This window comes from Phalangium opilio, unplaced genomic scaffold, assembly GCF_054372755.1.
Source record: "Phalangium opilio isolate 3A_F unplaced genomic scaffold, DU_Popi_V2 ptg000078l_1, whole genome shotgun sequence".
Classification (NCBI taxonomy): domain Eukaryota; kingdom Metazoa; phylum Arthropoda; class Arachnida; order Opiliones; family Phalangiidae; genus Phalangium; species Phalangium opilio.
In genome coordinates, this window is record NW_028324186.1 from 3,183,476 (window position 1) to 3,207,054 (window position 23,579).

Genomic DNA, 23,579 nt, shown 5'->3' on the forward strand with positions numbered 1-23,579 from the left:
GCAGTCGAATGCTCTACCAATGAGCTATCCCCCTTGTTCATAGCCGTAATGTCGATTTAAATAAAATAAACGGAATGATCCGTGCTGTTTCATGGGGAACTCGGGTTTGAACCAAGGACCTCTCGATCTGTAGTCGAATGCTCTACCGCTGAGCTATCCCCCTTGTTCATGGCCGCAATGTCGATTTAAATAAAATAAACGGAATGATCCGTGCTGTTACAGGGGGAACTCGGGTTTGAACCAAGGACCTCTCGATTTGTAGTCGAATGCTCTACCACTGAGCTATCCCCCTTGTTCATAGCCGTAATGTCGATTTAAATAAAATAAACTGAATGATCCGTGCTGCTACAGGGGGAACTCGGGTTTGAACCAAGGACCTCTCGATCTGCAGTCGAATGCTCCACCACTGAGCTATTCCCCCTTGTTCAAGGCCGTAATGTCGATTTAACTAAAATAATTGGAGTGATCCGTGCTGTTACAGGGGGAACTCGGGTTTGAACCATGGACCTTTCGATTTGTAGTCGAATGCTCTACCACTGAGCTATCCCCCTTGTTCATAGCCGTAATGTCGATTTAAATAAAATAAACGGAATGATCCGTGCTGTTACAGGGGGAACTCGGGTTTGAACCAAGGACCTTTCGATCTGCAGTCGAATGCGAGCTATCCCTCCTTGTTCATAACCGTAATTTCGATTTAACTAAAATAAACGGAATGATCCGTTCTGTTACAGGGGGAACTCGGGTTTGAACCAAGGACCTCTCGATCTGCAGTAGAATGCTCTACCACTGAGCTATTCCCCCTTGTTCAAGGCCGTAATGTCGATTTAACTAAAATAAACGGAATGATCCGTGCTGTTACAGGGGGAACTCGGGTTTGAACCAAGGACCTTTCGATCTGCAGTCGAATGCGAGTTATCCCTCCTTGTTCCTAGCCGTAATGTCGATTTAACTAAAATAATTGGAATGATCCGTGCTGTTACAGGGGGAACTCGGGTTTGAACCTAGGACCTCTCGATCTGCAGTCGAATGCTCTACCACTGAGCTATCCCCCTTGTTCATGGCCGCGATGTCGATTTAAATAAAATAAACGGAATGATCCGTGCTGTTACAGGGGGAACTCGGGTTTGAACCAAGGACCTCTCGATCTGCAGTCGAATGCTCTACCAATGAGCTATCCCCCTTGTTCATAGCCGTAATGTCGATTTAAATAAAATAAACGGAATGATCCGTGCTGTTTCATGGGGAACTCGGGTTTGAACCAAGGACCTCTCGATCTGTAGTCGAATGCTCTACCACTGAGCTATCCCCCTTGTTCATAGCCAAAATGTCGATTTAAATAAAATAAACGGAATGATCCGTGCTGTTACAGGGGGAACTCGGGTTTGAACCAAGGACCTTTCGATCTGCAGTCGAATGCGAGTTATCCCTCCTTGTTCCTAGCCGTAATGTCGATTTAACTAAAATAATTGGAATGATCCGTGCTGTTACAGGGGGAACTCGGGTTTGAACCTAGGACCTCTCGATCTGCAGTCGAATGCGAGCTATCCCTCCTTGTTCATAACCGTAATTTCGATTTAACTAAAATAAACGGAATGATCCGTGCTGTTACAGGGGGAACTCGGGTTTGAACCAAGGACCTCTCGATCTGCAGTCGAATGCTCTACCACTGAGCTATTCCCCCTTGTTCAAGGCCGTAATGTCGATTTAACTAAAATAAACGGAATGATCCGTGCTGTTTCATGGGGAACCCTGGTTTGAACCAAGGACCTCTCGATCTGTAGTCGAATGCTCTACCACTGAGCTATCCCCCTTGTTCATAGCCAAAATGTCGATTTAAATAAAATAAACGGAATGATCCGTGCTGTTACAGGGGGAACTCGGGTTTGAACCAAGGACCTCTCGATCTGCAGTCGAATGCTCTACCAATGAGCTATCCCCCTTGTTCATAGCCGTAATGTCGATTTAAATAAAATAAACGGAATGATCCGTGCTGTTTCATGGGGAACTCGGGTTTGAACCAAGGACCTCTCGATCTGTAGTCGAATGCTCTACCGCTGAGCTATCCCCCTTGTTCATGGCCGCAATGTCGATTTAAATAAAATAAACGGAATGATCCGTGCTGTTACAGGGGGAACTCGGGTTTGAACCAAGGACCTCTCGATTTGTAGTCGAATGCTCTACCACTGAGCTATCCCCCTTGTTCATAGCCGTAATGTCGATTTAAATAAAATAAACTGAATGATCCGTGCTGCTACAGGGGGAACTCGGGTTTGAACCAAGGACCTCTCGATCTGCAGTCGAATGCTCCACCACTGAGCTATTCCCCCTTGTTCAAGGCCGTAATGTCGATTTAACTAAAATAATTGGAGTGATCCGTGCTGTTACAGGGGGAACTCGGGTTTGAACCATGGACCTTTCGATTTGTAGTCGAATGCTCTACCACTGAGCTATCCCCCTTGTTCATAGCCGTAATGTCGATTTAAATAAAATAAACGGAATGATCCGTGCTGTTACAGGGGGAACTCGGGTTTGAACCAAGGACCTTTCGATCTGCAGTCGAATGCGAGCTATCCCTCCTTGTTCATAACCGTAATTTCGATTTAACTAAAATAAACGGAATGATCCGTTCTGTTACAGGGGGAACTCGGGTTTGAACCAAGGACCTCTCGATCTGCAGTAGAATGCTCTACCACTGAGCTATTCCCCCTTGTTCAAGGCCGTAATGTCGATTTAACTAAAATAAACGGAATGATCCGTGCTGTTACAGGGGGAACTCGGGTTTGAACCAAGGACCTTTCGATCTGCAGTCGAATGCGAGTTATCCCTCCTTGTTCCTAGCCGTAATGTCGATTTAACTAAAATAATTGGAATGATCCGTGCTGTTACAGGGGGAACTCGGGTTTGAACCTAGGACCTCTCGATCTGCAGTCGAATGCTCTACCAATGAGCTATCCCCCTTGTTCATAGCCGTAATGTCGATTTAAATAAAATAAACGGAATGATCCGTGCTGTTTCATGGGGAACTCGGGTTTGAACCAAGGACCTCTCGATCTGTAGTCGAATGCTCTACCACTGAGCTATCCCCCTTGTTCATAGCCAAAATGTCGATTTAAATAAAATAAACGGAATGATCCGTGCTGTTACAGGGGGAACTCGGGTTTGAACCAAGGACCTTTCGATCTGCAGTCGAATGCGAGTTATCCCTCCTTGTTCCTAGCCGTAATGTCGATTTAACTAAAATAATTGGAATGATCCGTGCTGTTACAGGGGGAACTCGGGTTTGAACCTAGGACCTCTCGATCTGCAGTCGAATGCGAGCTATCCCTCCTTGTTCATAACCGTAATTTCGATTTAACTAAAATAAACGGAATGATCCGTGCTGTTACAGGGGGAACTCGGGTTTGAACCAAGGACCTCTCGATCTGCAGTCGAATGCTCTACCACTGAGCTATTCCCCCTTGTTCAAGGCCGTAATGTCGATTTAACTAAAATAAACGGAATGATCCGTGCTGTTTCATGGGGAACCCTGGTTTGAACCAAGGACCTCTCGATCTGTAGTCGAATGCTCTACCACTGAGCTATCCCCCTTGTTCATAGCCAAAATGTCGATTTAACTAAAATAAACGGAATGATCCGTGCTGTTACAGGGGGAACTCGGGTTTAAACCAAGAACCTCTCGATCTGCAGTCGAATGCGAGCTATCCCTCCTTGTTCCTAGCCGTAATGTCGATTTAACTAAAATAAACGGAATAATCCGTGCTGTTACAGGGGGAACTCGGGTTTGAACCAAGGACCTCTCGATCTGCAGTCGAATGCTCTACCTCTGAGCTATTCCCCCTTGTTCAAGGCCGTAATGTCGATTTAACTAAAATAAACGGAATAATCCGTGCTGTTACAGGGGGAACTCGGGTTTGAACCAAGGACCTCTCTATCTGCAGTCGAATGCTCTACCACTGAGCTATTCCCCCTTGTTCAAGGCCGTAATGTCGATTTAACTAAAATAAACGGAATGATCCGTGCTGTTACAGGGGGAACTCGGGTTTGAACCAAGGACCTTTCGATCTGCAGTCGAATGCGAGTTATCCCTCCTTGTTCCTAGCCGTAATGTCGATTTAACTAAAATAATCGGAATGATCCGTGCTGTTACAGGAGGAACTCGGGTTTGAACCTAGGACCTCTTGATCTGCAGTCGAATGCTCTACCACTGAGCTATCCCCCTTGTTCATGGCCGCAATGTCGATTTAAATAAAATAAACGGAATGATCCGTGCTGTTTCATGGGGAACTCGGGTTTGAACCAAGGACCTCTCAATCTGCAGTCGAATGCTCTACCACTGAGCTATTCCCCCTTGTTCAAGGCCGTAATGTCGATTTAACTAAAATAATTGGAATGATCCGTGCTGTTACAGGGGGAACTCGGGTTTGAACCATGGACCTTTCGATCTGCAGTCGAATGCGAGTTATCCCTCCTTGTTCCTAGCCGTAATGTCGATTTAACTAAAATAATCGGAATGATCCGTGCTGTTACAGGAGGAACTCGGGTTTGAACCTAGGACCTCTCGATCTGCAGTCGAATGCTCTACCACTGAGCTATCCCCCTTGTTCATGGCCGCAATGTCGATTTAAATAAAATAAACGGAATGATCCGTGCTGTTTCATGGGGAACTCGGGTTTGAACCAAGGACCTCTCAATCTGCAGTCGAATGCTCTACCACTGAGCTATTCCCCCTTGTTCAAGGCCGTAATGTCGATTTAACTAAAATAATTGGAATGATCCGAGCTGTTACAGGGGGAACTCGGGTTTGAACCATGGACCTCTCGATTTGTAGTCGAATGCTCTACCACTGAGCTATCCCCCTTGTTCATAGCCGTAATGTCGATTTAACTAAAATAATTGGAATGATCCGTGCTGTTACAGGGGGAACTCGGGTTTGAACCAAGGACCTTTCGATCTGCAGTCGAATGCGAGCTATCCCTCCTTGTTCATAACCGTAATGTCGATTTAACTAAAATAAACGGAATGATCCGTGCTGTTACAGGGGGAACTCGGGTTTGAACCAAGGACCTTTCGATCTGCAGTCGAATGCGAGTTATCCCTCCTTGTTCCTAGCCGTAATGTCGATTTAACTAAATAATTGGAATGATCCGTGCTGTTACAGGGGGAACTCGGGTTTGAACCTAGGACCTCTCGATCTGCAGTCGAATGCGAGCTATCCCTCCTTGTTCATAACCGTAATTTCGATTTAACTAAAATAAACGGAATGATCCGTGCTGTTACAGGGGGAACTCGGGTTTGAACCAAGGACCTCTCGATCTGCAGTCGAATGCTCTACCACTGAGCTATTCCCCCTTGTTCAAGGCCGTAATGTCGATTTAACTAAAATAAACGGAATGATCCGTGCTGTTTCATGGAGAACTCGGGTTTGAACCAAGGACCTCTCGATCTGTAGTCGAATGCTCTACCACTGAGCTATCCCCCTTGTTCATAGCCAAAATGTCGATTTAACTAAAATAAACGGAATGATCCGTGCTGTTACAGGGGGAACTCGGGTTTAAACCAAGAACCTCTCGATCTGCAGTCGAATGCGAGCTATCCCTCCTTGTTCCTAGCCGTAATGTCGATTTAACTAAAATAAACGGAATAATCCGTGCTGTTACAGGGGGAACTCGGGTTTGAACCAAGGACCTCTCGATCTGCAGTCGAATGCTCTACCTCTGAGCTATTCCCCCTTGTTCAAGGCCGTAATGTCGATTTAACTAAAATAAACGGAATGATCCGCGCTGTTACAGGGGGAACTCGGGTTTGAACCTAGGACCTCTCGATCTGCAGTCGAATGCGAGCTATCCCTCCTTGTTCATAACCGTAATTTCGATTTAACTAAAATAAACGGAATGATCCGTGCTGTTACAGGGGGAACTCGGGTTTGAACCAAGGACCTCTCGATCTGCAGTCGAATGCTCTACCTCTGAGCTATTCCCCCTTGTTCAAGGCCGTAATGTCGATTTAACTAAAATAAACGGAATGATCCGTGCTGTTACAGGGGGAACTCGGGTTTGAACCAAGGACCTTTCGATCTGCAGTCGAATGCGAGTTATCCCTCCTTGTTCCTAGCCGTAATGTCGATTTAACTAAAATAATCGGAATGATCCGTGCTGTTACAGGAGGAACTCGGGTTTGAACCTAGGACCTCTCGATCTGCAGTCGAATGCTCTACCACTGAGCTATCCCCCTTGTTCATGGCCGCAATGTCGATTTAAATAAAATAAACGGAATGATCCGTGCTGTTTCATGGGGAACTCGGGTTTGAACCAAGGACCTCTCAATCTGCAGTCGAATGCTCTACCACTGAGCTATTCCCCCTTGTTCAAGGCCGTAATGTCGATTTAACTAAAATAATTGGAATGATCCGTGCTGTTACAGGGGGAACTCGGGTTTGAACCATGGACCTTTCGATCTGCAGTCGAATGCGAGTTATCCCTCCTTGTTCCTAGCCGTAATGTCGATTTAACTAAAATAATCGGAATGATCCGTGCTGTTACAGGAGGAACTCGGGTTTGAACCTAGGACCTCTCGATCTGCAGTCGAATGCTCTACCACTGAGCTATCCCCCTTGTTCATGGCCGCAATGTCGATTTAAATAAAATAAACGGAATGATCCGTGCTGTTTCATGGGGAACTCGGGTTTGAACCAAGGACCTATCAATCTGCAGTCGAATGCTCTACCACTGAGCTATTCCCCCTTGTTCGACTGCAGATCGAGAGGTCCTTGGTTCAAACCCGAGTTCCCCCTGTAACAGCACGGATCATTCCAATTATTTTAGTTAAATCGACATTAAGGCCTTGAACAAGGGGGAATAGCTCAGTGGTAGAGCATTCGACTGCAGATTGATAGGTCCTTGGTTCAAACCCGAGTTCCCCATGAAACAGCACGGATCATTCCGTTTATTTTATTTAAATCGACATTGCGGCCATGAACAAGGGGGATAGCTCAGTGGTAGAGCATTCGACTGCAGATCGAGAGGTCCTAGGTTCAAACCCGAGTTCCTCCTGTAACAGCACGGATCATTCCGATTATTTTAGTTAAATCGACATTACGGCTAGGAACAAGGAGGGATAACTCGCATTCGACTGCAGATCGAAAGGTCCATGGTTCAAACCCGAGTTCCCCCTGTAACAGCACGGATCATTCCAATTATTTTAGTTAAATCGACATTACGGCCTTGAACAAGGGGGAATAGCTCAGTGGTAGAGCATTCGACTGCAGATTGAGAGGTCCTTGGTTCAAACCCGAGTTCCCCATGAAACAGCACGGATCATTCCGTTTATTTTATTTAAATCGACATTGCGGCCATGAACAAGGGGGATAGCTCAGTGGTAGAGCATTCGACTGCAGATCGAGAGGTCCTAGGTTCAAACCCGAGTTCCTCCTGTAACAGCACGGATCATTCCGATTATTTTAGTTAAATCGACATTACGGCTAGGAACAAGGAGGGATAACTCGCATTCGACTGCAGATCGAAAGGTCCTTGGTTCAAACCCGAGTTCCCCCTGTAACAGCACGGATCATTCCGTTTATTTTAGTTAAATCGACATTACGGCCTTGAACAAGGGGGAATAGCTCAGAGGTAGAGCATTCGACTGCAGATCGAGAGGTCCTTGGTTCAAACCCGAGTTCCCCCTGTAACAGCACGGATCATTCCGTTTATTTTAGTTAAATCGAAATTACGGTTATGAACAAGGAGGGATAGCTCGCATTCGACTGCAGATCGAGAGGTCCTAGGTTCAAACCCGAGTTCCCCCTGTAACAGCGCGGATCATTCCGTTTATTTTAGTTAAATCGACATTACGGCCTTGAACAAGGGGGAATAGCTCAGAGGTAGAGCATTCGACTGCAGATCGAGAGGTCCTTGGTTCAAACCCGAGTTCCCCCTGTAACAGCACGGATTATTCCGTTTATTTTAGTTAAATCGACATTACGGCTAGGAACAAGGAGGGATAGCTCGCATTCGACTGCAGATCGAGAGGTTCTTGGTTTAAACCCGAGTTCCCCCTGTAACAGCACGGATCATTCCGTTTATTTTAGTTAAATCGACATTTTGGCTATGAACAAGGGGGATAGCTCAGTGGTAGAGCATTCGACTACAGATCGAGAGGTCCTTGGTTCAAACCCGAGTTCTCCATGAAACAGCACGGATCATTCCGTTTATTTTAGTTAAATCGACATTACGGCCTTGAACAAGGGGGAATAGCTCAGTGGTAGAGCATTCGACTGCAGATCGAGAGGTCCTTGGTTCAAACCCGAGTTCCCCCTGTAACAGCACGGATCATTCCGTTTATTTTAGTTAAATCGAAATTACGGTTATGAACAAGGAGGGATAGCTCGCATTCGACTGCAGATCGAGAGGTCCTAGGTTCAAACCCGAGTTCCCCCTGTAACAGCACGGATCATTCCAATTATTTAGTTAAATCGACATTACGGCTAGGAACAAGGAGGGATAACTCGCATTCGACTGCAGATCGAAAGGTCCTTGGTTCAAACCCGAGTTCCCCCTGTAACAGCACGGATCATTCCGTTTATTTTAGTTAAATCGACATTACGGTTATGAACAAGGAGGGATAGCTCGCATTCGACTGCAGATCGAAAGGTCCTTGGTTCAAACCCGAGTTCCCCCTGTAACAGCACGGATCATTCCAATTATTTTAGTTAAATCGACATTACGGCTATGAACAAGGGGGATAGCTCAGTGGTAGAGCATTCGACTACAAATCGAGAGGTCCATGGTTCAAACCCGAGTTCCCCCTGTAACAGCTCGGATCATTCCAATTATTTTAGTTAAATCGACATTACGGCCTTGAACAAGGGGGAATAGCTCAGTGGTAGAGCATTCGACTGCAGATTGAGAGGTCCTTGGTTCAAACCCGAGTTCCCCATGAAACAGCACGGATCATTCCGTTTATTTTATTTAAATCGACATTGCGGCCATGAACAAGGGGGATAGCTCAGTGGTAGAGCATTCGACTGCAGATCGAGAGGTCCTAGGTTCAAACCCGAGTTCCTCCTGTAACAGCACGGATCATTCCGATTATTTTAGTTAAATCGACATTACGGCTAGGAACAAGGAGGGATAACTCGCATTCGACTGCAGATCGAAAGGTCCATGGTTCAAACCCGAGTTCCCCCTGTAACAGCACGGATCATTCCAATTATTTTAGTTAAATCGACATTACGGCCTTGAACAAGGGGGAATAGCTCAGTGGTAGAGCATTCGACTGCAGATTGAGAGGTCCTTGGTTCAAACCCGAGTTCCCCATGAAACAGCACGGATCATTCCGTTTATTTTATTTAAATCGACATTGCGGCCATGAACAAGGGGGATAGCTCAGTGGTAGAGCATTCGACTGCAGATCAAGAGGTCCTAGGTTCAAACCCGAGTTCCTCCTGTAACAGCACGGATCATTCCGATTATTTTAGTTAAATCGACATTACGGCTAGGAACAAGGAGGGATAACTCGCATTCGACTGCAGATCGAAAGGTCCTTGGTTCAAACCCGAGTTCCCCCTGTAACAGCACGGATCATTCCGTTTATTTTAGTTAAATCGACATTACGGCCTTGAACAAGGGGGAATAGCTCAGTGGTAGAGCATTCGACTGCAGATAGAGAGGTCCTTGGTTCAAACCCGAGTTCCCCCTGTAACAGCACGGATTATTCCGTTTATTTTAGTTAAATCGACATTACGGCCTTGAACAAGGGGGAATAGCTCAGAGGTAGAGCATTCGACTGCAGATCGAGAGGTCCTTGGTTCAAACCCGAGTTCCCCCTGTAACAGCACGGATTATTCCGTTTATTTTAGTTAAATCGACATTACGGCTAGGAACAAGGAGGGATAGCTCGCATTCGACTGCAGATCGAGAGGTTCTTGGTTTAAACCCGAGTTCCCCCTGTAACAGCACGGATCATTCCGTTTATTTTAGTTAAATCGACATTTTGGCTATGAACAAGGGGGATAGCTCAGTGGTAGAGCATTCGACTACAGATCGAGAGGTCCTTGGTTCAAACCAGGGTTCCCCATGAAACAGCACGGATCATTCCGTTTATTTTAGTTAAATCGACATTACGGCCTTGAACAAGGGGGAATAGCTCAGTGGTAGAGCATTCGACTGCAGATCGAGAGGTCCTTGGTTCAAACCCGAGTTCCCCCTGTAACAGCACGGATCATTCCGTTTATTTTAGTTAAATCGAAATTACGGTTATGAACAAGGAGGGATAGCTCGCATTCGACTGCAGATCGAGAGGTCCTAGGTTCAAACCCGAGTTCCCCCTGTAACAGCACGGATCATTCCAATTATTTTAGTTAAATCGACATTACGGCTAGGAACAAGGAGGGATAACTCGCATTCGACTGCAGATCGAAAGGTCCTTGGTTCAAACCCGAGTTCCCCCTGTAACAGCACGGATCATTCCGTTTATTTTATTTAAATCGACATTTTGGCTATGAACAAGGGGGATAGCTCAGTGGTAGAGCATTCGACTACAGATCGAGAGGTCCTTGGTTCAAACCCGAGTTCCCCATGAAACAGCACGGATCATTCCGTTTATTTTATTTAAATCGACATTACGGCTATGAACAAGGGGGATAGCTCATTGGTAGAGCATTCGACTGCAGATCGAGAGGTCCTTGGTTCAAACCCGAGTTCCCCCTGTAACAGCACGGATCATTCCGTTTATTTTATTTAAATCGACATCGCGGCCATGAACAAGGGGGATAGCTCAGTGGTAGAGCATTCGACTGCAGATCGAGAGGTCCTAGGTTCAAACCCGAGTTCCCCCTGTAACAGCACGGATCATTCCAATTATTTTAGTTAAATCGACATTACGGCTAGGAACAAGGAGGGATAACTCGCATTCGACTGCAGATCGAAAGGTCCTTGGTTCAAACCCGAGTTCCCCCTGTAACAGCACGGATCATTCCGTTTATTTTAGTTAAATCGACATTACGGCCTTGAACAAGGGGGAATAGCTCAGTGGTAGAGCATTCTACTGCAGATCGAGAGGTCCTTGGTTCAAACCCGAGTTCCCCCTGTAACAGAACGGATCATTCCGTTTATTTTAGTTAAATCGAAATTACGGTTATGAACAAGGAGGGATAGCTCGCATTCGACTGCAGATCGAAAGGTCCTTGGTTCAAACCCGAGTTCCCCCTGTAACAGCACGGATCATTCCGTTTATTTTATTTAAATCGACATTACGGCTATGAACAAGGGGGATAGCTCAGTGGTAGAGCATTCGACTACAAATCGAAAGGTCCATGGTTCAAACCCGAGTTCCCCCTGTAACAGCACGGATCACTCCAATTATTTTAGTTAAATCGACATTACGGCCTTGAACAAGGGGGAATAGCTCAGTGGTGGAGCATTCGACTGCAGATCGAGAGGTCCTTGGTTCAAACCCGAGTTCCCCCTGTAGCAGCACGGATCATTCAGTTTATTTTATTTAAATCGACATTACGGCTATGAACAAGGGGGATAGCTCAGTGGTAGAGCATTCGACTACAAATCGAGAGGTCCTTGGTTCAAACCCGAGTTCCCCCTGTAACAGCACGGATCATTCCGTTTATTTTATTTAAATCGACATTGCGGCCATGAACAAGGGGGATAGCTCAGCGGTAGAGCATTCGACTACAGATCGAGAGGTCCTTGGTTCAAACCCGAGTTCCCCATGAAACAGCACGGATCATTCCGTTTATTTTATTTAAATCGACATTACGGCTATGAACAAGGGGGATAGCTCATTGGTAGAGCATTCGACTGCAGATCGAGAGGTCCTTGGTTCAAACCCGAGTTCCCCCTGTAACAGCACGGATCATTCCGTTTATTTTATTTAAATCGACATTTTGGCTATGAACAAGGGGGATAGCTCAGTGGTAGAGCATTCGACTGCAGATCGAGAGGTCCTTGGTTCAAACCCGAGTTCCCTTTGTAACAGCACGGATCATTCCGTTTATTTTATTTAAATCGACATTGCGGCCATGAACAAGGGGGATAGCTCAGTGGTAGAGCATTCGACTGCAGATCGAGAGGTCCTAGGTTCAAACCCGAGTTCCCCCTGTAACAGCACGGATCATTCCAATTATTTTAGTTAAATCGACATTACGGCTAGGAACAAGGAGGGATAACTCGCATTCGACTGCAGATCGAAAGGTCCTTGGTTCAAACCCGAGTTCCCCCTGTAACAGCACGGATCATTCCGTTTATTTTAGTTAAATCGACATTACGGCCTTGGACAAGGGGGAATAGCTCAGGGGTAGAGCATTCGACTGCAGATCGAGAGGTCCTTGGTTCAAACCCGAGTTCCCCCTGTAACAGCACGGATCATTCCGTTTATTTTATTTAAATCGACATTTTGGCTATGAACAAGGGGGATAGCTCAGTGGTAGAGCATTCGACTACAGATCGAGAGGTCCTTGGTTCAAACCCGAGTTCCCCATGAAACAGCACGAATCATTCCGTTTATTTTATTTAAATCGACATTACGGCTATGAACAAGGGGGATAGCTCATTGGTAGAGCATTCGACTGCAGATCGAGAGGTCCTTGGTTCAAACCCGAGTTCCCCCTGTAACAGCACGGATCATTCCGTTTATTTTATTTAAATCGACATTGCGGCCATGAACAAGGGGGATAGCTCAGTGGTAGAGCATTCGACTGCAGATCGAGAGGTCCTAGGTTCAAACCCGAGTTCCCCCTGTAACAGCACGGATCATTCCGTTTATTTTAGTTAAATCGACATTACGGCCTTGAACAAGGGGGAATAGCTCAGGGGTAGAGCATTCGACTGCAGATCGAGAGGTCCTTGGTTCAAACCCGAGTTCCCCCAGTAACAGCACGGATCATTCCGTTTATTTTAGTTAAATCGAAATTACGGTTATGAACAAGGAGGGATAGCTCGCATTCGACTGCAGATCGAAAGGTCCTTGGTTCAAACCCGAGTTCCCCCTGTAACAGCACGGATCATTCCGTTTATTTTATTTAAATCGACATTACGGCTATGAACAAGGGGGATAGCTCAGTGGTAGAGCATTCGACTACAAATCGAGAGGTCCATGGTTCAAACCCGAGTTCCCCCTGTAACAGCACGGATCATTCCAATTATTTTAGTTAAATCGACATTACGGCCTTGAACAAGGGGGAATAGCTCAGTGGTAGAGCATTCGACTGCAGATCGAGAGGTCCTTGGTTCAAACCCGAGTTCCGCCTGTAACAGCACGGATCATTCCGTTTATTTTAGTTAAATCGACATTACGGCCTTGAACAAGGGGGAATAGCTCAGAGGTAGAGCATTCGACTGCAGATCGAGAGGTCCTTGGTTCAAACCCGAGTTCCCCCTGTAACAGCACGGATTATTCCGTTTATTTTAGTTAAATCGACATTACGGCTAGGAACAAGGAGGGATAGCTCGCATTCGACTGCAGATCGAGAGGTTCTTGGTTTAAACCCGAGTTCCCTGTAACAGCACGGATCATTCCGTTTATTTTGGTTAAATCGACATTTTGGCTATGAACAAGGGGGATAGCTCAGTGGTAGAGCATTCGACTACAGATCGAGAGGTCCTTGGTTCAAACCCGAGTTCCCCATGAAACAGCACGGATCATTCCGTTTATTTTATTTAAATCGACATTGCGGCTATGAACAAGGGGGATAGCTAATTGGTAGAGCATTCGACTGCAGATCGAGAGGTCCTTGGTTCAAACCCGAGTTCTCTCTGTAACAGCACGGATCATTCCCATTATTTTAGTTAAATCGAAATTACGGCTAGGAACAAGGAGGGATAACTCGCATTCGACTGCAGATCGAAAGGTCCTTGGTTCAAACCCGAGTTCCCCCTGTAACAGCACGGATCATTCCGTTTATTTTATTTAAATCGACATTACGGCTATGAACAAGGGGGATAGCTCAGTGGTAGAGCACTCGACTGCAGATCGAGAGGTCCTTGGTTCAAACCCGAGTTCCCCCTGTAACAGCACGGATCATTCCGTTTATTTTAGTTAAATCGAAATTACGGTTATGAACAAGGAGGGATAGCTCGCATTCGACTGCAGATCGAAAGGTCCTTGGTTCAAACCCGAGTTCCCCCTGTAACAGCACGGATCATTCCGTTTATTTTATTTAAATCGACATTGCGGCTATGAACAAGGGGGATAGCTCAGTGGTAGAGCATTCGACTACAAATCGAGAGGTCCTTGGTTCAAACCCGAGTTCCCCCTGTAACAGCACGGATCATTCCAATTATTTTAGTTAAATCGACATTACGGCTATGAACAAGGGGGATAGCTCAGTGGTAGAGCATTCGACTACAAATCGAGAGGTCCATGGTTCAAACCCGAGTTCCCCCTGTAACAGCACGGATCATTCTAATTATTTTAGTTAAATCGACATTACGGCCTTGAACAAGGGGGAATAGCTCAGTGGTGGAGCATTCGACTGCAGATCGAGAGGTCCTTGGTTCAGACCCGAGTTCCCCCTGTAGCAGCACGGATCATTCAGTTTATTTTATTTAAATCGACATTACGGCTATGAACAAGGGGGAATAGCTCAGTGGTGGAGCATTCGACTGCAGATCGAGAGGTCCTTGGTTCAAACCCGAGTTCCCCCTGTAACAGCACGGATCATTCCAATTATTTTAGTTAAATCGACATTACGGCTAGGAACAAGGAGGGATAGCTCGCATTCGACTCCAGATCGAGAGATCTTTGGTTCAAACCCGAGTTCCCCCTGTAACAGCACGGATCATTCCGTTTATTTTAGTTAAATCGAAATTACGGTTATGAACAAGGGGGATAGCTCAGTGGTAGAGCATTCGACTGCAGATCGAGAGGACCTTGGTTCAAACCCGAGTTCCCCCTGTAACAGCACGGATCATTCCGTTTATTTTAGTTAAATCGAAATTACGGTTATGAACAAGGGGGATAGCTCAGTGGTAGAGCATTCGACTGCAGATCGAGAGGTCCTTGGTTCAAACCCGAGTTCCCCCTGTAACAGCACGGATCATTCCGTTTATTTTATTTAAATCGACATTGCGGCCATGAACAAGGGGGATAGCTCAGCGGTAGAGCATTCGACTACAGATCGAGAGGTCCTTGGTTCAAACCCGAGTTCCCCATGAAACAGCACGGATCATTCCGTTTATTTTATTTAAATCGACATTACGGCTATGAACAAGGGGGATAGCTCATTGGTAGAGCATTCGACTGCAGATCGAGAGGTCCTTGGTTCAAACCCGAGTTCCCCCTGTAACAGCACGGATCATTCCGTTTATTTTATTTAAATCGACATTTTGGCTATGAACAAGGGGGATAGCTCAGTGGTAGAGCATTCGACTACAGATCGAGAGGTCCTTGGTTCAAACCCGAGTTCCCCATGAAACAGCACGGATCATTCCGTTTATTTTATTTAAATCGACATTACGGCTATGAACAAGGGGGATAGCTCATTGGTAGAGCATTCGACTGCAGATCGAGAGGTCCTTGGTTCAAACTTGAGTTCCCCCTGTAACAGCACGGATCATTCCGTTTATTTTATTTAAATCGACATTGCGGCCATGCACAAGGGGGATAGCTCAGTGGTAGAGCTTTCGACTGCAGATCGAGAGGTCCTAGGTTCAAACCCGAGTTCCCCCTGTAACAGCACGGATCATTCCAATTATTTTAGTTAAATCGACATTACGGCTAGGAACAAGGAGGGATAACTCGCATTCGACTGCAGATCGAAAGGTCCTTGGTTCAAACCCGAGTTCCCACTGTAACAGCACGGATCATTCCGTTTATTCTAGTTAAATCGACATTACGGCCTTGAACAAGGGGGAATAGCTCAGGGGTAGAGCATTCGACTGCAGATCGAGAGGTCCTTGGTTCAAACCCTAGTTCCCCCTGTAACAGCACGGATCATTCCGTTTATTTTATTTAAATCGACATTTTGGCTATGAACAAGGGGGATAGCTCAGTGGTAGAGCATTCGACTACAGATCGAGAGGTCCTTGGTTCAAACCCGAGTTCCCCATGAAACAGCACGAATCATTCCGTTTATTTTATTTAAATCGACATTACGGCTATGAACAAGGGGGATAGCTCATTGGTAGAGCATTCGACTGCAGATCGAGAGGTCCTTGGTTCAAACCCGAGTTCCCCCTGTAACAGCACGGATCATTCCGTTTATTTTATTTAAATCGACATTGCGGCCATGAACAAGGGGGATAGCTCAGTGGTAGAGCATTCGACTGCAGATCGAGAGGTCCTAGGTTCAAACCCGAGTTCCCCCTGTAACAGCACGGATCATTCCAATTATTTTAGTTAAATCGACATTACGGCTATGAACAAGGGGGATAGCTCATTGGTAGAGCATTCGACTGCAGATCGAGAGGTCCTTGGTTCAAACCTGAGTTCCCCCTGTAACAGCACGGATCATTCCGTTTATTTTATTTAAATCGACATTGCGGCCATGCACAAGGGGGATAGCTCAGTGGTAGAGCTTTCGACTGCAGATCGAGAGGTCCTAGGTTCAAACCCGAGTTCCCCCTGTAACAGCACGGATCATTCCAATTATTTTAGTTAAATCGACATTACGGCTAGGAACAAGGAGGGATAACTCGCATTCGACTGCAGATCGAAAGGTCCTTGGTTCAAACCCGAGTTCCCACTGTAACAGCACGGATCATTCCGTTTATTCTAGTTAAATCGACATTACGGCCTTGAACAAGGGGGAATAGCTCAGGGGTAGAGCATTCGACTGCAGATCGAGAGGTCCTTGGTTCAAACCCTAGTTCCCCCTGTAACAGCACGGATCATTCCGTTTATTTTATTTAAATCGACATTTTGGCTATGAACAAGGGGGATAGCTCAGTGGTAGAGCATTCGACTACAGATCGAGAGGTCCTTGGTTCAAACCCGAGTTCCCCATGAAACAGCACGAATCATTCCGTTTATTTTATTTAAATCGACATTACGGCTATGAACAAGGGGGATAGCTCATTGGTAGAGCATTCGACTGCAGATCGAGAGGTCCTTGGTTCAAACCCGAGTTCCCCCTGTAACAGCACGGATCATTCCGTTTATTTTATTTAAATCGACATTGCGGCCATGAACAAGGGGGATAGCTCAGTGGTAGAGCATTCGACTGCAGATCGAGAGGTCCTAGGTTCAAACCCGAGTTCCCCCTGTAACAGCACGGATCATTCCAATTATTTTAGTTAAATCGACATTACGGCTATGAACAAGGAGGGATAACTCGCATTCGACTGCAGATCGAGAGGTCCTTGGTTCAAACCCGAGTTCCCCCTGTAACAGCACGGATCATTCCGTTTATTTTAGTTAAATCGACATTACGGCCTTGAACAAGGGGGAATAGCTCAGGGGTAGAGCATTCGACTGCAGATAGAGGTCCTTGGTTCAAACCCGAGTTCCCCCAGTAACAGCACGGATCATTCCGATTATTTTATTTAAATCGACATTACGGCTATGAACAAGGGGGATAGCTCAGTGGTAGAGCATTCGACTACAAATCGAGAGGTCCATGGTTCAAACCCGAGTTCCCCCTGTAACAGCACGGATCATTCCAATTATTTTAGTTAAATCGACATTACGGCCTTGAACAAGGGGGAATAGCTCAGTGGTGGAGCATTCGACTGCAGATCGAGAGGTCCTTGGTTCAAACCCGAGTTCCCCCTGTAGCAGCACGGATCATTCAGTTTATTTTATTTAAATCGACATTACGGCTATGAACAAGGGGGATAGCTCAGTGGTAGAGCATTCGACTACAAATCGAGAGGTCCTTGGTTCAAACCCGTGTTCCCCCTGTAACAGCACGGATCATTCCAATTATTTTAATTAAATCGACATTACGGCTATGAACAAGGGGGATAGCTCAGTGGTAGAGCATTCGACTACAAATCGAGAGGTCCATGGTTCAAACCCGAGTTCCCCCTGTAACAGCACGGATCATTCCAATTATTTTAGTTAAATCGACATTACGGCTAGGAACAAGGAGGGATAGCTCGCATTCGACTGCAGATCGAGAGGTTCTTGGTTTAAACCCGAGTTCCCTGTAACAGCACGGATCATTCCGTTTATTTTAGTTAAATCGACATTTTGGCTATGAACAAGGGGGATAGCTCAGTGGTAGAGCATTCGACTACAGATCGAGAGGTCCTTGGCTCAAACCCGAGTTCCCCCTGTAACAGCACGGATCATTCCAATTATTTTAGTTAAATCGACATTACGGCCTTGAACAAGGGGGAATAGCTCAGTGGTAGAGCATTCGACTGCAGATCGAGAGGTCCTTGGTTCAAACCCGAGTTCCCCCTGTAACAGCACGGATCATTCCGTTTATTTTAGTTAAATCGACATTACGGCCTTGAACAAGGGGGAATAGCTCAGAGGTAGAGCATTCGACTGCAGATCGAGAGGTCCTTGGTTCAAACCCGAGTTCCCCCTGTAACAGCACGGATTATTCCGTTTATTTTAGTTAAATCGACATTACGGCTAGGAACAAGGAGGGATAGCTCGCATTCGACTGCAGATCGAGAGGTTCTTGGTTTAAACCCGAGTTCCCCCTGTAACAGCACGGATCATTCCGTTTATTTTAGTTAAATCGACATTTTGGCTATGAACAAGGGGGATAGCTCAGTGGTAGAGCATTCGACTACAGATCGAGAGGTCCTTGGTTCAAACCCGAGTTCCCCATGAAACAGCACGGATCATTCCGTTTATTTTATTTAAATCGACATTACGGCTATGAACAAGGGGGATAGCTCATTGGTAGAGCATTCGACTGCAGATCGAGAGGTCCTTGGTTCAAACCCGAGTTCCCCCTGTAGCAGCACGGATCATTCCGTTTATTTTATTTAAATCGACATTACGGCTATGAATAAGGGGGATAGCTCAGTGGTAGAGCATTCGACTACAAATCGAGAGGTCCATGGTTCAAACCCGAGTTCCCCCTGTAACAGCACGGATCATTCCAATTATTTTAGTTAAATCGACATTACGGCCTTGAACAAGGGGGAATAGCTCAGTGGTGGAGCATTCGACTGCAGATCGAGAGGTCCTTGGTTCAAACCCGAGTTCCCCCTGTAGCAGCACGGATCATTCAGTTTATTTTATTTAAATCGACATTACGGCTATGAACAAGGGGGATAGCTCAGTGGTAGAGCATTCGACTACAAATCGAGAGGTCCTTGGTTCAAACCCGTGTTCCCCCTGTAACAGCACGGATCATTCCAATTATTTTAATTAAATCGACATTACGGCTATGAACAAGGGGGATAGCTCAGTGGTAGAGCATTCGACTACAAATCGAGAGGTCCATGGTTCAAACCCGAGTTCCCCCTGTAACAGCACGGATCATTCCAATTATTTTAGTTAAATCGACATTACGGCTAGGAACAAGGAGGGATAGCTCGCATTCGACTGCAGATCGAGAGGTTCTTGGTTTAAACCCGAGTTCCCTGTAACAGCACGGATCATTCCGTTTATTTTAGTTAAATCGACATTTTGTCTATGAACAAGGGGGATAGCTCAGTGGTAGAGCATTCGACTACAGATCGAGAGGTCCTTGGCTCAAACCCGAGTTCCCCCTGTAACAGCACGGATCATTCCGTTTATTTTATTTAAATCGACATTGCGGCCATGAACAAGGGGGATAGCTCAGTGGTAGAGCATTCGACTGCAGATCGAGAGGTCCATGGTTCAAACCCGAGTTCCCCCTGTAACAGCACGGATCATTCCAATTATTTTAGTTAAATCGACATTACGGCCTTGAACAAGGGGGAATAGCTCAGTGGTAGAGCATTCGACTGCAGATCGAGAGGTCCTTGGTTCAAACCCGAGTTCCCCCTGTAACAGCACGGATCATTCCGTTTATTTTAGTTAAATCGACATTACGGCCTTGAACAAGGGGGAATAGCTCAGAGGTAGAGCATTCGACTGCAGATCGAGAGGTCCTTGGTTCAAACCCGAGTTCCCCCTGTAACAGCACGGATTATTCCGTTTATTTTAGTTAAATCGACATTACGGCTAGGAACAAGGAGGGATAGCTCGCATTCGACTGCAGATCGAGAGGTTCTTGGTTTAAACCCGAGTTCCCCCTGTAACAGCACGGATCATTCCGTTTATTTTAGTTAAATCGACATTTTGGCTATGAACAAGGGGGATAGCTCAGTGGTAGAGCATTCGACTACAGATCGAGAGGTCCTTGGTTCAAACCCGAGTTCCCCATGAAACAGCACGGATCATTCCGTTTATTTTATTTAAATCGACATTACGGCTATGAACAAGGGGGATAGCTCATTGGTAGAGCATTCGACTGCAGATCGAGAGGTCCTTGGTTCAAACCCGAGTTCCCCCTGTAACAGCACGGATCATTCCGTTTATTTTATTTAAATCGACATTTTTGGCTATGAACAAGGGGGATAGCTCAGTGGTAGAGCATTCGACTACAGATCGAGAGGTCCTTGGCTCACACCCGAGTTCCCCCTGTAACAGCACGGATCATTCCGTTTATTTTATTTAAATCGACATTGCGGCCATGAACAAGGGGGATAGCTCAGTGGTAGAGCATTCGACTGCAGATCGAGAGGTCCTAGGTTCAAACCCGAGTTCCCCCTGTAATAGCACGGATCATTCCGTTTATTTTAGTTAAATCGACATAACGGCTTTGAACAAGGGGGATAGCTCAGTGGTAGAGCATTCGACTACAAATCGAGAGGTCCATGGTTCAAACCCGAGTTCCCCCTGTAACAGCACGGATCATTCCAATTATTTTAGTTAAATCGACATTACGGCCTTGAACAAGGGGGAATAGCTCAGTGGTAGAGCATTCGACTGCAGATCGAGAGGTCCTTGGTTCAAACCCGAGTTCCCCCTGTAACAGCACGGATCATTCCGTTTATTTTAGTTAAATCGACATTACGGCCTTGAACAAGGGGGAATAGCTCAGATGTAGAGCATTCGACTGCATATCGAGAGGTCCTTGGTTCAAACCCGAGTTCCCCCTGTAACAGCACGGATCATTCCGTTTATTTTAGTTAAATCGACATTACGGCCTTGAACAAGGGGGAATAGCTCAGAGGTAGAGCATTCGACTGCAGATCGAGAGGTCCTTGGTTCAAACCCGAGTTCCCCCTGTAACAGCACGGATTATTCCGTTTATTTTAGTTAAATCGACATTACGGCTAGGAACAAGGAGGGATAGCTCGCATTCGACTGCAGATCGAGAGGTTCTTGGTTTAAACCCGAGTTCCCCCTGTAACAGCACGGATCATTCCGTTTATTTTAGTTAAATCGACATTTTGGCTATGAACAAGGGGGATAGCTCAGTGGTAGAGCATTCGACTACAGATCGAGAGGTCCTTGGTTCAAACCCGAGTTCCCCATGAAACAGCACGGATCATTCCGTTTATTTTATTTAAATCGACATTACGGCTATGAACAAGGGGGATAGCTCAGTGGTAGAGCATTCGACTACAGATCGAGAGGTCCTTGGTTCAAACCCGAGTTCCCCATGAAACAGCACGGATCATTCCGTTTATTTTATTTAAATCGACATTTTTGGCTATGAACAAGGGGGATAGCTCAGTGGTAGAGCATTCGACTACAGATCGAGAGGTCCTTGGCTCAAACCCGAGTTCCCCCTGTAACAGCACGGATCATTCCGTTTATTTTATTTAAATCGACATTGCGGCCATGAACAAGGGGGATAGCTCAGTGGTAGAGCATTCGACTGCAGATCGTGAGGTCCTAGGTTCAAACCCGAGTTCCCCCTGTAACAGCACGGATCATTCCAATTATTTTAGTTAAATCGACATTACGGCTAGGAACAAGGAGGGATAACTCGCATTCGGCTGCAGATCGAAAGGTCCTTGGTTCAAACCCGAGTTCCCCCTGTAACAACACGGATCATTCCGTTTATTTTAGTTAAATCGACATTTTGGCTATGAACAAGGGGGATAGCTCATTGGTAGAGCATTCGACTACAGATCGAGAGGTCCTTGGTTCAAACCCGAGTTCCCCATGAAACAGCACGGATCATTCCGTTTATTCTATTTAAATCGACATTACGGCTATGAACAAGGGGGATAGCTCATTGGTAGAGCATTCGACTGCAGATCGAGAGGTCCTTGGTTCAAACCCGAGTTTCCCCTGTAACAGCACGGATCATTCCGTTTATTTTATTTAAATCGACATTTTGGCTATGAACAAGGGGGATAGCTCATTGGTAGAGCATTCGACTACAGATCGAGAGGTCCTTGGTTCAAACCCGAGTTCCCCATGAAACAGCACGGATCATTCCGTTTATTTTAGTTAAATCGACATTACGGCTATGAACAAGGGGGATAGCTCAGTGGTAGAGCATTCGACTACAAATCGAGAGGTCCATGGTTCAAACCCGAGTTCCCCCTGTAACAGCACGGATCATTCCAATTATTAATCAAAAATGTCTTGATTAGAATCAAGACCTAAAAAGTATCGATAAGACTGAGGTTATCACTTGTCTGAATGATCAGATATTAATTTTTCTTTTTAATTGAAACTTAAATGCATGCTTAAGAAAAAACAACGTTCCATTACCGTTTTCCGTTGAAATAAATTATTTTACTGGTAATCAATTTCAAAAATTTACTTATCTCGGCTTTTCGACCATAATTCCATTCCCCGAAAACATTTTATCATTACATTAATTACTTTTGGGAGAGTACGTGTATGGTTTTGCGTTTTAAAAGGTTCCTAAAGACGTTACATCCCCATTTGTGACCGGCACGCTTCGCAGTGGAACATTTTAATTATTCTAAAACCAATGGCGCCAAATTGAATAGGGACAGTAAGATTTTTACTCGCGGTTTTGCAAAATGATGTAATATCAAGTGTACTTTAGTCAACCGTCGTATTGTTCTTTCTCATAGTTCAGGGCATGATCAGTGTTACTGCCCAATTTCTATCTCTAGTTTCTAACAATGGTTAGAGACTATTTGATATGGCACGGCACAACATTATATACATTTGAAAATTCTAAGTAGCACAAAAGGAAAATGAATCCATTTTTTTTATATTTTGGTTTGAAATAAATAAATTTATGATAGTAGTTATAACGAACAGAAAGTCAAGGGAATGGCACCGGTAATGAGCAGCAGAAAGAGAGGAAAGTTTGCTTCAAGTTAGCAGAGGGACATTGTAGTGAAAATAGTAATCTAGAATTTTGTTCATTCAAACCTTATTATATCATGAAAAATTCAAGTGAGCAGGCGGCACTATCTAGAAAGATTGATTTTGGCAGATAACAGCGAAAAAATTATGTTCTACACACATTGGGACTATAGGAGAGTTTCAGGGCCGCAGGTCGCACATGATGAAATTTCAACTCCAGATTACATCAATTCTCTCTGGTCGTACTAGTAGCAGGTTAAGCTATAGTTTGCTCAGGTCCAGTTAGTCTCGAAAGGGTTATATAGTGCTTGCAACTTTTAAAAGGTTGTTATCATGGCTAAACAGACCGCTATTACAGTTTTCTTCTTTTATAGGCTATTTTGACACGT

General features: G+C 45.5%; 71 non-coding genes across 71 annotated transcripts; 53 read left to right on the top strand and 18 right to left on the bottom strand.

The window, feature by feature from the left end:
- Nucleotides 1-91: 91 nt before the first annotated feature.
- Nucleotides 92-163, bottom strand: TRNAC-ACA (transfer RNA cysteine (anticodon ACA)). The gene has a single exon. It is a non-coding gene; the product is annotated as a tRNA-Cys (tRNA).
- Nucleotides 164-220: 57 nt separating this feature from the next.
- On the bottom strand, nucleotides 221-292 carry TRNAC-ACA (transfer RNA cysteine (anticodon ACA)). The gene has a single exon. It is a non-coding gene; the product is annotated as a tRNA-Cys (tRNA).
- Nucleotides 293-479: 187 nt separating this feature from the next.
- TRNAC-ACA (transfer RNA cysteine (anticodon ACA)) lies at nucleotides 480-551 on the bottom strand. The gene has a single exon. It is a non-coding gene; the product is annotated as a tRNA-Cys (tRNA).
- A 687-nt stretch (nucleotides 552-1,238) lies between these two features.
- On the bottom strand, nucleotides 1,239-1,310 carry TRNAC-ACA (transfer RNA cysteine (anticodon ACA)). The gene has a single exon. It is a non-coding gene; the product is annotated as a tRNA-Cys (tRNA).
- Nucleotides 1,311-1,609: 299 nt separating this feature from the next.
- TRNAC-GCA (transfer RNA cysteine (anticodon GCA)) lies at nucleotides 1,610-1,681 on the bottom strand. The gene has a single exon. It is a non-coding gene; the product is annotated as a tRNA-Cys (tRNA).
- Nucleotides 1,682-1,739: 58 nt separating this feature from the next.
- TRNAC-ACA (transfer RNA cysteine (anticodon ACA)) lies at nucleotides 1,740-1,811 on the bottom strand. The gene has a single exon. It is a non-coding gene; the product is annotated as a tRNA-Cys (tRNA).
- A 186-nt stretch (nucleotides 1,812-1,997) lies between these two features.
- On the bottom strand, nucleotides 1,998-2,069 carry TRNAC-ACA (transfer RNA cysteine (anticodon ACA)). Its single transcript has one exon. It is a non-coding gene; the product is annotated as a tRNA-Cys (tRNA).
- Nucleotides 2,070-2,126: 57 nt separating this feature from the next.
- TRNAC-ACA (transfer RNA cysteine (anticodon ACA)) lies at nucleotides 2,127-2,198 on the bottom strand. The gene has a single exon. It is a non-coding gene; the product is annotated as a tRNA-Cys (tRNA).
- A 187-nt stretch (nucleotides 2,199-2,385) lies between these two features.
- On the bottom strand, nucleotides 2,386-2,457 carry TRNAC-ACA (transfer RNA cysteine (anticodon ACA)). Its single transcript has one exon. It is a non-coding gene; the product is annotated as a tRNA-Cys (tRNA).
- Nucleotides 2,458-3,015: 558 nt separating this feature from the next.
- On the bottom strand, nucleotides 3,016-3,087 carry TRNAC-ACA (transfer RNA cysteine (anticodon ACA)). The gene has a single exon. It is a non-coding gene; the product is annotated as a tRNA-Cys (tRNA).
- A 299-nt stretch (nucleotides 3,088-3,386) lies between these two features.
- TRNAC-GCA (transfer RNA cysteine (anticodon GCA)) lies at nucleotides 3,387-3,458 on the bottom strand. Its single transcript has one exon. It is a non-coding gene; the product is annotated as a tRNA-Cys (tRNA).
- A 58-nt stretch (nucleotides 3,459-3,516) lies between these two features.
- Nucleotides 3,517-3,588, bottom strand: TRNAC-ACA (transfer RNA cysteine (anticodon ACA)). The gene has a single exon. It is a non-coding gene; the product is annotated as a tRNA-Cys (tRNA).
- A 178-nt stretch (nucleotides 3,589-3,766) lies between these two features.
- Nucleotides 3,767-3,838, bottom strand: TRNAC-GCA (transfer RNA cysteine (anticodon GCA)). The gene has a single exon. It is a non-coding gene; the product is annotated as a tRNA-Cys (tRNA).
- A 948-nt stretch (nucleotides 3,839-4,786) lies between these two features.
- On the bottom strand, nucleotides 4,787-4,858 carry TRNAC-ACA (transfer RNA cysteine (anticodon ACA)). Its single transcript has one exon. It is a non-coding gene; the product is annotated as a tRNA-Cys (tRNA).
- A 419-nt stretch (nucleotides 4,859-5,277) lies between these two features.
- TRNAC-GCA (transfer RNA cysteine (anticodon GCA)) lies at nucleotides 5,278-5,349 on the bottom strand. The gene has a single exon. It is a non-coding gene; the product is annotated as a tRNA-Cys (tRNA).
- A 58-nt stretch (nucleotides 5,350-5,407) lies between these two features.
- On the bottom strand, nucleotides 5,408-5,479 carry TRNAC-ACA (transfer RNA cysteine (anticodon ACA)). Its single transcript has one exon. It is a non-coding gene; the product is annotated as a tRNA-Cys (tRNA).
- Nucleotides 5,480-5,657: 178 nt separating this feature from the next.
- On the bottom strand, nucleotides 5,658-5,729 carry TRNAC-GCA (transfer RNA cysteine (anticodon GCA)). The gene has a single exon. It is a non-coding gene; the product is annotated as a tRNA-Cys (tRNA).
- Nucleotides 5,730-5,908: 179 nt separating this feature from the next.
- TRNAC-GCA (transfer RNA cysteine (anticodon GCA)) lies at nucleotides 5,909-5,980 on the bottom strand. The gene has a single exon. It is a non-coding gene; the product is annotated as a tRNA-Cys (tRNA).
- A 1,628-nt stretch (nucleotides 5,981-7,608) lies between these two features.
- TRNAC-GCA (transfer RNA cysteine (anticodon GCA)) lies at nucleotides 7,609-7,680 on the top strand. Its single transcript has one exon. It is a non-coding gene; the product is annotated as a tRNA-Cys (tRNA).
- A 179-nt stretch (nucleotides 7,681-7,859) lies between these two features.
- On the top strand, nucleotides 7,860-7,931 carry TRNAC-GCA (transfer RNA cysteine (anticodon GCA)). Its single transcript has one exon. It is a non-coding gene; the product is annotated as a tRNA-Cys (tRNA).
- Nucleotides 7,932-8,109: 178 nt separating this feature from the next.
- Nucleotides 8,110-8,181, top strand: TRNAC-ACA (transfer RNA cysteine (anticodon ACA)). Its single transcript has one exon. It is a non-coding gene; the product is annotated as a tRNA-Cys (tRNA).
- Nucleotides 8,182-8,239: 58 nt separating this feature from the next.
- TRNAC-GCA (transfer RNA cysteine (anticodon GCA)) lies at nucleotides 8,240-8,311 on the top strand. The gene has a single exon. It is a non-coding gene; the product is annotated as a tRNA-Cys (tRNA).
- A 419-nt stretch (nucleotides 8,312-8,730) lies between these two features.
- Nucleotides 8,731-8,802, top strand: TRNAC-ACA (transfer RNA cysteine (anticodon ACA)). The gene has a single exon. It is a non-coding gene; the product is annotated as a tRNA-Cys (tRNA).
- Nucleotides 8,803-9,750: 948 nt separating this feature from the next.
- Nucleotides 9,751-9,822, top strand: TRNAC-GCA (transfer RNA cysteine (anticodon GCA)). Its single transcript has one exon. It is a non-coding gene; the product is annotated as a tRNA-Cys (tRNA).
- A 178-nt stretch (nucleotides 9,823-10,000) lies between these two features.
- TRNAC-ACA (transfer RNA cysteine (anticodon ACA)) lies at nucleotides 10,001-10,072 on the top strand. Its single transcript has one exon. It is a non-coding gene; the product is annotated as a tRNA-Cys (tRNA).
- Nucleotides 10,073-10,130: 58 nt separating this feature from the next.
- TRNAC-GCA (transfer RNA cysteine (anticodon GCA)) lies at nucleotides 10,131-10,202 on the top strand. The gene has a single exon. It is a non-coding gene; the product is annotated as a tRNA-Cys (tRNA).
- A 299-nt stretch (nucleotides 10,203-10,501) lies between these two features.
- Nucleotides 10,502-10,573, top strand: TRNAC-ACA (transfer RNA cysteine (anticodon ACA)). The gene has a single exon. It is a non-coding gene; the product is annotated as a tRNA-Cys (tRNA).
- A 687-nt stretch (nucleotides 10,574-11,260) lies between these two features.
- Nucleotides 11,261-11,332, top strand: TRNAC-ACA (transfer RNA cysteine (anticodon ACA)). Its single transcript has one exon. It is a non-coding gene; the product is annotated as a tRNA-Cys (tRNA).
- Nucleotides 11,333-11,519: 187 nt separating this feature from the next.
- On the top strand, nucleotides 11,520-11,591 carry TRNAC-ACA (transfer RNA cysteine (anticodon ACA)). Its single transcript has one exon. It is a non-coding gene; the product is annotated as a tRNA-Cys (tRNA).
- A 57-nt stretch (nucleotides 11,592-11,648) lies between these two features.
- Nucleotides 11,649-11,720, top strand: TRNAC-ACA (transfer RNA cysteine (anticodon ACA)). The gene has a single exon. It is a non-coding gene; the product is annotated as a tRNA-Cys (tRNA).
- Nucleotides 11,721-11,906: 186 nt separating this feature from the next.
- Nucleotides 11,907-11,978, top strand: TRNAC-GCA (transfer RNA cysteine (anticodon GCA)). Its single transcript has one exon. It is a non-coding gene; the product is annotated as a tRNA-Cys (tRNA).
- A 308-nt stretch (nucleotides 11,979-12,286) lies between these two features.
- TRNAC-GCA (transfer RNA cysteine (anticodon GCA)) lies at nucleotides 12,287-12,358 on the top strand. Its single transcript has one exon. It is a non-coding gene; the product is annotated as a tRNA-Cys (tRNA).
- Nucleotides 12,359-12,415: 57 nt separating this feature from the next.
- On the top strand, nucleotides 12,416-12,487 carry TRNAC-ACA (transfer RNA cysteine (anticodon ACA)). The gene has a single exon. It is a non-coding gene; the product is annotated as a tRNA-Cys (tRNA).
- A 316-nt stretch (nucleotides 12,488-12,803) lies between these two features.
- TRNAC-GCA (transfer RNA cysteine (anticodon GCA)) lies at nucleotides 12,804-12,875 on the top strand. Its single transcript has one exon. It is a non-coding gene; the product is annotated as a tRNA-Cys (tRNA).
- A 178-nt stretch (nucleotides 12,876-13,053) lies between these two features.
- Nucleotides 13,054-13,125, top strand: TRNAC-ACA (transfer RNA cysteine (anticodon ACA)). The gene has a single exon. It is a non-coding gene; the product is annotated as a tRNA-Cys (tRNA).
- A 58-nt stretch (nucleotides 13,126-13,183) lies between these two features.
- Nucleotides 13,184-13,255, top strand: TRNAC-GCA (transfer RNA cysteine (anticodon GCA)). The gene has a single exon. It is a non-coding gene; the product is annotated as a tRNA-Cys (tRNA).
- Nucleotides 13,256-13,313: 58 nt separating this feature from the next.
- Nucleotides 13,314-13,385, top strand: TRNAC-GCA (transfer RNA cysteine (anticodon GCA)). Its single transcript has one exon. It is a non-coding gene; the product is annotated as a tRNA-Cys (tRNA).
- Nucleotides 13,386-13,561: 176 nt separating this feature from the next.
- Nucleotides 13,562-13,633, top strand: TRNAC-ACA (transfer RNA cysteine (anticodon ACA)). The gene has a single exon. It is a non-coding gene; the product is annotated as a tRNA-Cys (tRNA).
- Nucleotides 13,634-13,940: 307 nt separating this feature from the next.
- Nucleotides 13,941-14,012, top strand: TRNAC-GCA (transfer RNA cysteine (anticodon GCA)). The gene has a single exon. It is a non-coding gene; the product is annotated as a tRNA-Cys (tRNA).
- Nucleotides 14,013-14,190: 178 nt separating this feature from the next.
- TRNAC-ACA (transfer RNA cysteine (anticodon ACA)) lies at nucleotides 14,191-14,262 on the top strand. Its single transcript has one exon. It is a non-coding gene; the product is annotated as a tRNA-Cys (tRNA).
- Nucleotides 14,263-14,319: 57 nt separating this feature from the next.
- On the top strand, nucleotides 14,320-14,391 carry TRNAC-ACA (transfer RNA cysteine (anticodon ACA)). Its single transcript has one exon. It is a non-coding gene; the product is annotated as a tRNA-Cys (tRNA).
- Nucleotides 14,392-14,829: 438 nt separating this feature from the next.
- On the top strand, nucleotides 14,830-14,901 carry TRNAC-GCA (transfer RNA cysteine (anticodon GCA)). The gene has a single exon. It is a non-coding gene; the product is annotated as a tRNA-Cys (tRNA).
- A 57-nt stretch (nucleotides 14,902-14,958) lies between these two features.
- TRNAC-GCA (transfer RNA cysteine (anticodon GCA)) lies at nucleotides 14,959-15,030 on the top strand. The gene has a single exon. It is a non-coding gene; the product is annotated as a tRNA-Cys (tRNA).
- A 57-nt stretch (nucleotides 15,031-15,087) lies between these two features.
- On the top strand, nucleotides 15,088-15,159 carry TRNAC-ACA (transfer RNA cysteine (anticodon ACA)). Its single transcript has one exon. It is a non-coding gene; the product is annotated as a tRNA-Cys (tRNA).
- Nucleotides 15,160-15,345: 186 nt separating this feature from the next.
- Nucleotides 15,346-15,417, top strand: TRNAC-ACA (transfer RNA cysteine (anticodon ACA)). Its single transcript has one exon. It is a non-coding gene; the product is annotated as a tRNA-Cys (tRNA).
- A 566-nt stretch (nucleotides 15,418-15,983) lies between these two features.
- On the top strand, nucleotides 15,984-16,055 carry TRNAC-ACA (transfer RNA cysteine (anticodon ACA)). The gene has a single exon. It is a non-coding gene; the product is annotated as a tRNA-Cys (tRNA).
- An 824-nt stretch (nucleotides 16,056-16,879) lies between these two features.
- On the top strand, nucleotides 16,880-16,951 carry TRNAC-ACA (transfer RNA cysteine (anticodon ACA)). Its single transcript has one exon. It is a non-coding gene; the product is annotated as a tRNA-Cys (tRNA).
- Nucleotides 16,952-17,515: 564 nt separating this feature from the next.
- TRNAC-ACA (transfer RNA cysteine (anticodon ACA)) lies at nucleotides 17,516-17,587 on the top strand. The gene has a single exon. It is a non-coding gene; the product is annotated as a tRNA-Cys (tRNA).
- Nucleotides 17,588-17,774: 187 nt separating this feature from the next.
- On the top strand, nucleotides 17,775-17,846 carry TRNAC-ACA (transfer RNA cysteine (anticodon ACA)). The gene has a single exon. It is a non-coding gene; the product is annotated as a tRNA-Cys (tRNA).
- Nucleotides 17,847-17,903: 57 nt separating this feature from the next.
- TRNAC-ACA (transfer RNA cysteine (anticodon ACA)) lies at nucleotides 17,904-17,975 on the top strand. Its single transcript has one exon. It is a non-coding gene; the product is annotated as a tRNA-Cys (tRNA).
- Nucleotides 17,976-18,151: 176 nt separating this feature from the next.
- Nucleotides 18,152-18,223, top strand: TRNAC-ACA (transfer RNA cysteine (anticodon ACA)). Its single transcript has one exon. It is a non-coding gene; the product is annotated as a tRNA-Cys (tRNA).
- Nucleotides 18,224-18,281: 58 nt separating this feature from the next.
- TRNAC-GCA (transfer RNA cysteine (anticodon GCA)) lies at nucleotides 18,282-18,353 on the top strand. Its single transcript has one exon. It is a non-coding gene; the product is annotated as a tRNA-Cys (tRNA).
- A 58-nt stretch (nucleotides 18,354-18,411) lies between these two features.
- On the top strand, nucleotides 18,412-18,483 carry TRNAC-GCA (transfer RNA cysteine (anticodon GCA)). The gene has a single exon. It is a non-coding gene; the product is annotated as a tRNA-Cys (tRNA).
- A 178-nt stretch (nucleotides 18,484-18,661) lies between these two features.
- Nucleotides 18,662-18,733, top strand: TRNAC-ACA (transfer RNA cysteine (anticodon ACA)). The gene has a single exon. It is a non-coding gene; the product is annotated as a tRNA-Cys (tRNA).
- Nucleotides 18,734-18,919: 186 nt separating this feature from the next.
- Nucleotides 18,920-18,991, top strand: TRNAC-ACA (transfer RNA cysteine (anticodon ACA)). Its single transcript has one exon. It is a non-coding gene; the product is annotated as a tRNA-Cys (tRNA).
- Nucleotides 18,992-19,178: 187 nt separating this feature from the next.
- TRNAC-ACA (transfer RNA cysteine (anticodon ACA)) lies at nucleotides 19,179-19,250 on the top strand. The gene has a single exon. It is a non-coding gene; the product is annotated as a tRNA-Cys (tRNA).
- Nucleotides 19,251-19,307: 57 nt separating this feature from the next.
- On the top strand, nucleotides 19,308-19,379 carry TRNAC-ACA (transfer RNA cysteine (anticodon ACA)). Its single transcript has one exon. It is a non-coding gene; the product is annotated as a tRNA-Cys (tRNA).
- Nucleotides 19,380-19,555: 176 nt separating this feature from the next.
- On the top strand, nucleotides 19,556-19,627 carry TRNAC-ACA (transfer RNA cysteine (anticodon ACA)). The gene has a single exon. It is a non-coding gene; the product is annotated as a tRNA-Cys (tRNA).
- Nucleotides 19,628-19,814: 187 nt separating this feature from the next.
- Nucleotides 19,815-19,886, top strand: TRNAC-GCA (transfer RNA cysteine (anticodon GCA)). The gene has a single exon. It is a non-coding gene; the product is annotated as a tRNA-Cys (tRNA).
- A 58-nt stretch (nucleotides 19,887-19,944) lies between these two features.
- On the top strand, nucleotides 19,945-20,016 carry TRNAC-GCA (transfer RNA cysteine (anticodon GCA)). The gene has a single exon. It is a non-coding gene; the product is annotated as a tRNA-Cys (tRNA).
- A 178-nt stretch (nucleotides 20,017-20,194) lies between these two features.
- Nucleotides 20,195-20,266, top strand: TRNAC-ACA (transfer RNA cysteine (anticodon ACA)). Its single transcript has one exon. It is a non-coding gene; the product is annotated as a tRNA-Cys (tRNA).
- A 187-nt stretch (nucleotides 20,267-20,453) lies between these two features.
- TRNAC-ACA (transfer RNA cysteine (anticodon ACA)) lies at nucleotides 20,454-20,525 on the top strand. Its single transcript has one exon. It is a non-coding gene; the product is annotated as a tRNA-Cys (tRNA).
- Nucleotides 20,526-20,711: 186 nt separating this feature from the next.
- On the top strand, nucleotides 20,712-20,783 carry TRNAC-ACA (transfer RNA cysteine (anticodon ACA)). Its single transcript has one exon. It is a non-coding gene; the product is annotated as a tRNA-Cys (tRNA).
- Nucleotides 20,784-20,841: 58 nt separating this feature from the next.
- TRNAC-GCA (transfer RNA cysteine (anticodon GCA)) lies at nucleotides 20,842-20,913 on the top strand. Its single transcript has one exon. It is a non-coding gene; the product is annotated as a tRNA-Cys (tRNA).
- A 188-nt stretch (nucleotides 20,914-21,101) lies between these two features.
- TRNAC-GCA (transfer RNA cysteine (anticodon GCA)) lies at nucleotides 21,102-21,173 on the top strand. Its single transcript has one exon. It is a non-coding gene; the product is annotated as a tRNA-Cys (tRNA).
- Nucleotides 21,174-21,351: 178 nt separating this feature from the next.
- On the top strand, nucleotides 21,352-21,423 carry TRNAC-ACA (transfer RNA cysteine (anticodon ACA)). The gene has a single exon. It is a non-coding gene; the product is annotated as a tRNA-Cys (tRNA).
- Nucleotides 21,424-21,480: 57 nt separating this feature from the next.
- TRNAC-ACA (transfer RNA cysteine (anticodon ACA)) lies at nucleotides 21,481-21,552 on the top strand. The gene has a single exon. It is a non-coding gene; the product is annotated as a tRNA-Cys (tRNA).
- Nucleotides 21,553-21,610: 58 nt separating this feature from the next.
- TRNAC-ACA (transfer RNA cysteine (anticodon ACA)) lies at nucleotides 21,611-21,682 on the top strand. The gene has a single exon. It is a non-coding gene; the product is annotated as a tRNA-Cys (tRNA).
- A 307-nt stretch (nucleotides 21,683-21,989) lies between these two features.
- TRNAC-ACA (transfer RNA cysteine (anticodon ACA)) lies at nucleotides 21,990-22,061 on the top strand. Its single transcript has one exon. It is a non-coding gene; the product is annotated as a tRNA-Cys (tRNA).
- Nucleotides 22,062-22,247: 186 nt separating this feature from the next.
- Nucleotides 22,248-22,319, top strand: TRNAC-ACA (transfer RNA cysteine (anticodon ACA)). Its single transcript has one exon. It is a non-coding gene; the product is annotated as a tRNA-Cys (tRNA).
- Nucleotides 22,320-22,376: 57 nt separating this feature from the next.
- TRNAC-ACA (transfer RNA cysteine (anticodon ACA)) lies at nucleotides 22,377-22,448 on the top strand. The gene has a single exon. It is a non-coding gene; the product is annotated as a tRNA-Cys (tRNA).
- The last annotated feature ends 1,131 nt before the right edge of the window (nucleotides 22,449-23,579 follow it).